Consider the following 9,840-nt stretch of genomic DNA (forward strand, 5'->3'; position numbering starts at 1 on the left):
CTATCAGTCTCCTTCAAGTTAAAGTTTTTTAAAGTTTATTAGTCATAAGTCAGTTTACGTTAACACTGCAATGAAGTTACTATGAAATTCCCGTCGTCGCTGCAGTCTGGCGCCAGTTCAGGTCAATGCGCCTTACCAGCACGTCTTTCAGAGCACCCAGAGGAAACCCACGCAGACACAGGGAGAATGTGCAAACTCCACACAGTGACCCAAGCCGGGAATTGAACTGGGTCCCTGGCGCTGTCAAGTAGCAGTACTAGGCGCTGTCAAGTAGCAGTGCTAACCACTGTGCTACTGTACCTCCCTCCTGCTTCCCACTCCATCACCAATTTTCAACGTCTATCTACCACAAGCAGCTGAGTATCTATTTGCACCAGGGCTGCAGCCTCTTAAGGAACAGTTCCCACCTGACATGAGGCTGGTTTCCAGAACAGGAATGTGTTTAAGTTTTTAAAAAACACGTGTGCTTTAGAATTATGAATCCATGATGTACCGGAATTCCTCAGTTGGAAATCCTGCCCCAGTGAACATTGAATTCTGTGTGTACCTATTTATAGTTAGAGGTTTATAGCATGGAAGCAGGCTCTTTGGCCCAACTTGTCCATGCTGCCCTTTTTAACCAATGAGCTAGTCCCAGTTTTCTGCATTTGGACCCTATCCCTCTATACCCACCTTAACCATGTAACTATCTAAATGCTTTCTAAAAGACAAAATTGTACCCACCTCTACTGCTACCTCTGGCAGCTTGTTCCAGACACTCACCACCCTCTGTGTGAAAAAATGCCCCTCTGGACCCTTTAGTATCTCTCCCCTCTCACCATAAACCCATGCCCTTTAGTTTTAGACTCCCCTACCTTTGGGAAAAGATGTTGACTAAATACCTTATCTATGCTCATTATTTTATTGGCCTCTATAAGATCACCTCTAAGCCTCCTATGCTCCAGGGGAAAAAGTTCCACTCTATCCAGCCTCTCCTTACAACTCAAACCATCAAGTAACGGTAGCATCCTAATAAATTATTTTTAGTTATTCTCCCACATAATGAATCCTAAAAGTGAATTCACACAATAGCTGGAGCTTCAGTGTTTTTTGCTTCGTGCTCATAGTGCAGCTCTATAGTAAAAGCAGCTATTGCTAGAGCCAAGACCCATGGACAGCGGAGAAGATTGGGAGAACTGCAGAAATTACACAGCGTGTGAGAATGTTTTTTGGCTCAAAACTTTGATCTCCGAATGGTTGTACCCTTGAAATAATGCACACGCCCTCACCTCACACCCACCCACCCACCTGCCACCCCACTCCCTCATGCATCTATCATCCTCGTCCATTTACCTCCGCTCCGTAGCTTCTCAAAGTGGCTTTGAGACATTTGAACGTACAACTAATTATAAAAGGGGACGTGGCTCCAGGAGCCAGTGCACAAGGTAAGCAAATAGGAGTGGAGTTTCCATGGAAGATTCGACCTTCTCCTGCTTCGGCTGAGATCCTGATGGAGCTAGCAGCAAGTCACCTCTCATGCTCCTTTGCAGTATTCAAACGATTCTTAAGACAAGGAAATCTTTATATAGTTCATGAAATCATTTTTCAAATCCTTACAGCTAAGGAGATCAGGTATAGGGCTTTCAATGGATCCAACACTAACAGTGACATTCGCCAATTTGTAATTCTGATATTTCCAAAATGCCATTTCAGCTATTAAAAAATAAACGATGAACTATCACAGCAAGAAATGTAGCAGTGTGAATGGAAAGTTGGCCAATGAACAGAAAACAAATAGAAAAGAATATGTTATAAAGATTCGCCCGTCCAATTAATATCTAGGGTGAGAACAATTAATATTTATTCTTTTGAATGTATTCCTGTCACAAAAAGCCAACAGTGCCCTCCTATGGACAAGTTAAAAACAATAAAAGTTTAACGATGGCCTCCGATTTTGATGGAATGGGGCTATTGGAAACAATATCAACTCAAAGATTTTTAATGTATTGTTAGTTGAACACCTGTTGCATTGTTCAGAGAGTAAAGACCATGTGTTATCTCCAGATGAGAAAATACTTTAAGAGCGCATAATTGATCTAGAGTGCAAAGAATGTTCTTATTTCTACAGTTTGGTTTCATTAGAGATAAAAGCATGTCTAAATAAATCTGTCACGCAGAATGACATTTTACTGAATGGCAGTGCCATTAAAGAGGGGTTTCTGAATTTCCTAGTTTAAATGTGGAATTAGGAATTTGTTTGAAGCTTTGGTGTTTAATACTATCTTATACGTTCACATTTACGTTTACGCAACAGTTCAAGGAAACTTTTAAATTCAAATTTTTAGATTATTTTTATTGATTTTGAAAAGGAGCATAAGACATATGAAATAGGAACCGGAGTAAGTCATTCGGCCCCTCGAGCCTGCTCCACCATTCAATAGGATCATGGCTGATCCAACCTTTCTCACATTCATTTTCCTGCCTTTTCCCTGTTACCCTTGATTCCTTTACTGATCAAAAACCTATCTCAGCCTTAAATATACACAAGGATTCTGCCTCACAGTTCACTATGACAAGGAGTTCCATATACTCACTACCCTCAGAGAAAAAAATTCTTCCTCATCTTAGACTTAAATTGGTGTCCTTTTATTCTAAGATGATGCCCTCAAACTCTCCCATGTTTAAAGAGAAAAGGATTTTTTTAAAAATTCAGATCAGGACACGTAAAGAGCTCTTCAAGAATACTTACATATACTCCATCAATTTATAACGCTCACACTGCAGGTTAAGGCCTTCACCACAACCAAAAAATAGTCTGTTTGAACTCAGCACTTAGTTCAAGTGAGTCCTGGTTTCCCTCCAGTGAAACCTTTCTGCTTGCTGGCAAAAATTTGAAATGGGGCAGGACTTCAGCATTGAGATCCCACCCATCTGGCACTTTTAAAGGTATCTTTGCAGTTCCACAAAGGAAAATCAGGCCTAGATTATCTTCCCACTTTTTTTTAATTCATGGGAAATGGGTGTCGCTGGCTGGCCAGCATTTATTGCCCATCCCTAGTTGCCCTTGAGAAGGTGGTGGCGAGGTGCCTTCTTGAAACACTGCAGTCCATGTGCTGTGGGTTTACCCAGAATGCCATTAGAGAATTCCTGGATTTTGACCCAGCAGCAGTAAAGGAATGGCAATGTAAATCCAAGTCAGGATGGTGAGTGACTTGGAGGAGAGCTTGCAGGTGGCAGTGTTCCCATGTGCTGTGCTTTTCCTTCTAAATGAAAGTGGTCACGGTTTTGCAAGGTGCTGCCAAAGGATCTTTGGTGAATTGCTATCCTGTAGATAGTATACACTGCTGCTACTGAGTGTCAGTGGTGGAGGGATTGAATGTTTATAGATTATGGTGCCAATGAAGCAGGCTGCTTTGTCTTGGATGGTGTCAAGCTTCTTGTGTTGTTGGAGGTACACCCATCTAGGCAAGTGGGGGAGAATTCCATCACACTCCTGCCTTGTGGATGGCTTTGGGAGTCAGAAGATAAATTACTCGCCACAGTATTCCTGGTCTCTGACCTGCTGTAGCCACTGTATTTATGTGGCAAGTCCAGTTGAATTTCTGGTCAAAGGTACCCCAAGGATGTTGACTGTGGGGGAAGTCAATGATGGTAGCACCACTGAATGTCAAGGGACAGTGGTTAGAATGTCATTTATTGGTGATGGTTATTGCCTGGCGTTTGTGGCACAAATGTTACTTGCCACCCCAAGCCTGGATATGGTCCAGCTCTTGTTGCATTTGAGCATGGACTGCTTCAGTATGAGAAATCATGAATAATGCTGAACATTACAGTGAACATCCCCACCTCATTTTAAGAACATAAGAAATAGGAGCAGGAGTAGGCCATCTAGCCCTTCGAGCCTGCCCTGCCATTCAATAAGATCATTCCCGCCCTCTCCCCATAACCCTTAATCCCCTCTCATCAAAAACCCATCAACCTGCGTCTTAAAAATATTTAGCGAGGTAGCCTCCATCACTTCAACGGGCAGAGAATTCCAGAGATTCACCACCCTTTGAGTGAAGAAGTTCCTCCTCAACTCCGTTCTAAACTGCACCCCCCTTTATCTTGAGGCTGTGCCCCCTAGTCCTACTGTCCTTTCTGAGCGGGAAGAGTCTCTCCACCTCTATCCTATCCATCCCATTCATCATCTTATACGTCTCAATGAGATCTCCCCTCATTCTTCTAAACTCTAACGAGTACAAGCCTAGTTTATTCAGCCTCTCCTCATAGCTCAACCCCCTCAACTCCGGTATCAGCCTAGTAAACCTCCTCTGCACTCCCTCCAAGGCCAAAATATCCTTGCGTAAGTACGGTGCCCAAAACTGCACACAGTACTCCAGCTGCGGCCTCACCAATGCCCTATACAGCCGCAGCAAGACCTCCCTACTTTTATATTCAATCCCCCTCGCTATGAAGGCCAGCATCCCATTCACCTTCCTGACCACCTGCTGCACCTGCAAGCTGGGTTTTTGCGACTCATGCACAAGGACCCCAAGATCCCTCTGCACCGTCGCCTGCTGCAGTTTTTCGCCACGTAAGTAATAATCCTTCCTACCATTATTCCTACCAAAGTGGACCACCTCACACTTGCCAACATTAAATTCCATTTGCCATTTCCTGGCCCATTCACCCAGCCTATCTAGATCCTTCTGTAGACTCTCCACACCCTCCGCACAATTTGCCGTTCCACCAATCTTGGTGTCGTCAGCAAATTTCGACACCATACACTCGGTTCCCTTCTCCAGATCATCTATATAAATGGTAAATAGCTGAGGCCCCAGCACCGACCCCTGGGGCACTCCACTAGTCACCATCCGCCAATCCGAATAGCACCCATTGACCCCCATTTTGAGGGAGGGAAGGTCATTGTTGAAGCAGCTGAAGGTGGTAGATGGTAGGGCCAAGTAAATGTTCTATTGTACAGTTCAACACTCCCATAAGCACAAGCCCAAGTCAGACACGACAAATCCTTATACAGCACTGGTGGACTGTGGAAACAATTTAATGAAACAGTCGAATGCCAGTCAAAATTAGACCTGGTGGTGTAAATTTAGTGGGTACAAGGTGTCTTCCCAAAATAGCTGTGGCAGCAACGGCCCAGAATAACCTTTCCAGCAACCTCTGGCAAGAAGTATCCTGTAAATGCTAATAACAGCTCACACTCAACCTCCTTGTGAAATTGTTGTATTTGCACATTTGCCAGTTAAACTCAAGTAGATGTCATCTAACAATGGAAGTCCCTATTTTACTTGGCAAAATACATTTCTGCAATTCCACTCTGTGACCCATAAACAATTAAATTATGAAGTCTCAGCTTGTGTCAATTTCACCCTACACTTTTCCATTTATTCCAGTTTCTGTTTCAATCCTGAAATCTTGTTGGCTAAGGAGATAAGCCTGTTTGTCCTGATATCACTAAGATTGCAGATGTCATCTCCCATTATTAACTCACTTCTAGAAACTTGCAGGACAAGCATGTCAGCTGGAAGGTGAAGGGAAAAGTTGATTAGGGTATATTGCAAAGTGTCATGCTACAGTAAAAGTTGGGGTGTAATGTTTTGCATTATGATCTGCTTTTCTTTGTTGATATGGTACAATTCCATCAAGTGCATGGTATCAAGGCCAATTATTACAACTTGCAATATCTTATTGTAATAAAATGTTTTACGGTGCAACAGCATTATAGAGCAAAATTAGTCACTGAGGCACAAGGCACTATTAGGGCAGATACCTTTGATCAAAAGCTTGATCAAAGAATTAGGTGTTAAAAGAAAGAAATGAGGTAGAAGTATAGAGGTTTAGGGAGAAATTGCAGATCTCCAGGCCTAGCCAGCTGAAGGTACTGTCAGTAGCAACAAAGCAGTTGAAATTAAGGATGCTGAATAGGCCAAGTTTAGGTGAGTGCAGATATCAGAGGGTTGTAGATAGGGAGGGGCAAGACTATAGAGGGATTTGAAAACCAGGATGAGAACTTTAATATCAAGATATTGCTTGACCACAAGCCAACATACGTCAGTGAGCAGTGGAGATTTGAACTGGACTTGGTGCAAGCTTTGGCTGACCTCAAGTTTGGTTAGAAAGGCGGAAGCGAGCCAGGAGTGCACTGGAATAGTTAGGACTATAGATAAATATTTGGCGGTTTCAGCAGCAGATGAGCTGAAGCAGGGTTGAAGTCAGACATTGTGGAGATAAACATAGGTGGTTTCAGAGACGGTGCTTCTATATGGCGAGAAGCTTTCATAGCAAGCAGCTCATGTTGTGGTCACATGGCACACAGAGGTCATGAGCACTCCCTTGACCTCCAGCTGCAAGGGAGGGCGATGGGATCAATAGTTAGGAAATTGACTTTGGAGCAGAGCCCAAAGACAATATTTTCAGTCTTCCCAATATTAAAATATCTCAACGGTTCCCCCAGTTGAGCAAAGCCAGCACAATCCATGCATCAAATTAAAGCTCTATAAGTCTACCAGCAATGAGCCATTAGGGAATACAGTTAAATTCTAAAAGTCAGCTAGTCTAAAACAGGAATAATACCAAAACAACTGCAATAAAAATTCATTGAACATTTTGAATTAAAAAATTCTCCATTAATTTGTAATACATATAGTTTTGTATTTCTAGCTCCACCAGAGGTTAGGCAGATTTACATTGTTATGGCAATTTCCTTGAATAAAGGGCAAAGGTGACTACTTGCACTAAATCCCATGTTTTTCTTCCCTTATGCTGAAAGATAAAAATTAGGATCAGATTATCAAAGTAAAAAAGTTTACTCATTTCAGAAATCTTCAATTCAAAATTTATTGAATATCAATATATAAGAAAAGCTCATTTTGTGCAAGGTCTTGAATATTTGAAATTAGAGACATTTTACTAAAAAAAGGAGACATACAAAAGGAAAAACATAGAACACTTTTATGCCAATACATTCTGTATAGTTGCAACTAAAAACGTGCAACCTAAGTAAGTTACTGGTGGGATGTAAAATAATTCTTGCATATCCATGAAGGACAATAAATGTTGGCCTTGCAGTGAGGTTCACAAATCAGCTGCTTTGTGAGACAGTCCATCAGCATCATATTAAGGACAGTCCTGATAAAATATCCCAACAGATCCTAGTTTTAAAAATTCCATAAATCATTCCTTCAGTGAAACATATGCTAATTATCTCCATTCCAAAAAAGTGAAGACAGTTCATTCAAACTGATCCAATATTTAGCATTTTTTGAGGAAATAGTTAAAATGGGCAGTTTAAATTTAATCCAATTTTAATAAGATTCATAAGGAACTAATTAATTTCAAAGGACCAATGGGGATAAATTATTTCATATGGTATCATAATCTACTTACTATTCATTGCACAAGACAATGATGGGAGCAAATTTAACCACAATTCTGAAAAGGTAATTAGCTATATACTTGAGAAAGGAAAATTGCATGAATATGGGGAGAGAGTAAGGGGGCAGGACAAATTCTACAGTTCGTTCAAAAAAAGCTTCTACCTGTGCTGAGTGATACCATGAAATACATAACCGGCATAGAAGTGAAATGAATTTTATAGTTTACAGCATGTTGATGTACTTGCAAAAGATTTGGTACAACTTAACACAAAAGAAACATTGCACAACAAGTTCAAGGTACACTAAAAGGTAAATTAATACTTAATAGATTACTATTTTAAAAAAAGTTAGCTCATCAAATAATTTAGTTAAGATTTAAACCCAGTGACATGGCAGAGATTTCACACTCTTTTACACTACATTTTTTTCTTAAACGTGTTCAAAATAACTAGATATACTATTGGTCGTATTTTGAGATTAATCAAGTATGAATCAGAGATGGGAAACACAAAGTACACTATCATGAAATACTTACGATAGTGTAGATTAAACCATCTGTGTTGTAAGAGCAAAAAGGTGATATAGCAATAGATGGGCAACTGGGAGTTTAGAAATGGTTAGTGTGCAAAAATAAATAGATGAACATTGTTATTAGTTCTTTTATTCTGCAGAATTAACATACTCAACAGTTACAAAAAATATGGGATTAATAGACAAAATTTTGTATTTGCAAAATGTTTCAAAGATTTAAGCTTTCCTAATTAATTTTTAGTACCAAATCTTGTGTTTGGATTAGGCTGCGCTAGAGAAAGGAAAGCTATTTTTGAGTGTGCCCAACTTGATTCAGCTCTTGCTCTTCATATTATAATCTAGGCAGCCACAAAATAAAAATTGCAGAATAGTACACCACAGGAGGCCACCTTATGGCCCATCAGGTATGTGCTGGCTGTTTCAAAGACCAATCTAATTAATTCCATTCCCTAGCTATTTTCCATATTCTTACGATTCTTTCTCCTTCAAGTATGTTCTAGATTCCCTTTTGAATGGCAGCAAATACAGGTTCAGATGTAGCCTATCAGGCAGTGCATTCTAAATCTTAACTATTGTGCAAGAGAAATTGTTCTAATGTTGCCCCTGGTTGTTCTGTTAATCCCTTAAATCTGTACCTTCTGGTTCTCAATCCTTCTGCTAGAAGAAACAATCTCTCTTTATTTACTTTTCTTAATCTTAATGATCTCAAAAAACTCTTAGCTCCATGAACAATGTCAACTTCTTCAGTCGACCTATGCAGCTAAAACCCATCCAAGTAAATCTCTTCTTTACTCTCTCCAAAGTCTTCATGTCCTTCTTGAAGTGTGCCATCCAAAATTGAAGCTGAATTAGTTCATATAAAGCTAGTTTAACTTCTGAACTCTTGTACTCTGTGCCTCTAAGTGCAAGATCCCATGTTTCATTATTTGTTAAATCTATCCTGGCACCTTCAACTATTTGTGCAGGAATGTTCCTAGTTTTTTCATTTTTCCCACCAAAATATATCACGTTGCATTTCTCTGCGTTGAATTTCATCTGCCTTGTGTCTGCTCATTCCACCAGCCTATGTCCTCTTGAAGTCTATTACTACCTTCCTCACTGTTTGCAAGGCTTCCAGGTTTCATGTCACCTGCAGGTTTCAAAATTGTACACATTAATGTAAAATTATTAAAATAAAATCAGTCAGAAAATAGTCAAAGTTAATCATCTCATTTTCCATTTAATTATAATAGAAACCTGGCATTTGCTTTCCAGAGGATGATGGGATTAGTGGTACTTTGGTCTATTTACAAAATAGCACCTTCAATGAAAGAAGGATGTCCAAAGGTGCTTTTACAAAAGCACTATAAAACAAACACTAACACTGAGCACAATATGAGAATAGGGCAGGTGACCTAGCCTGAGAGAAATTTTAATGAATATGTTAATGAATTTTGAAGAGGAAAACCAAATAGAAAATGGAGAAGTGTAAGGAGATATGTCAGGAGTTACATATGTTGAAGCCTAGGAATCGGAAGGCATGGTCATCAATGGTGGAGAATTAAAACTGGGGACGCAACAGATGCCAGAATCAGAGGAGCGCAAATATCTCAGAGGATTGTGGGGCCGAAGGAGATTAGATATAGGGAGCGAGGTGAGGCTATGGCTACAGTCTTCCCAATATTTAATTGGAGGATATTTCTGCTCATCTAGTACTAGATGTCAGGCAAGCAGTCTGATAATTTAGCAGAGGAGTCTTTACTGAAGTTAAAAGCCATATTCTATTTTAGCCCACTTTTCTTACCAGCAATAAATATTTACAAAACACAGTTTTTAAAGTTTATTTATTAGTGTCACAAGTAGGCTTACATTAACACTGCAATGAAGTTACTGTGAAAATCCACAAGGGAAGAATTAAACTAACTGGAAAGTTCACTTCATTGATAAGCAAGTATCATTTGCCTCAATGTTC

The sequence above is a fragment of the Carcharhinus amblyrhynchos genome, chromosome 4 (assembly GCF_965287045.1).
Source record: "Carcharhinus amblyrhynchos chromosome 4, sCarAmb.v2.hapA, whole genome shotgun sequence".
Lineage (NCBI taxonomy): Eukaryota > Metazoa > Chordata > Chondrichthyes > Carcharhiniformes > Carcharhinidae > Carcharhinus > Carcharhinus amblyrhynchos.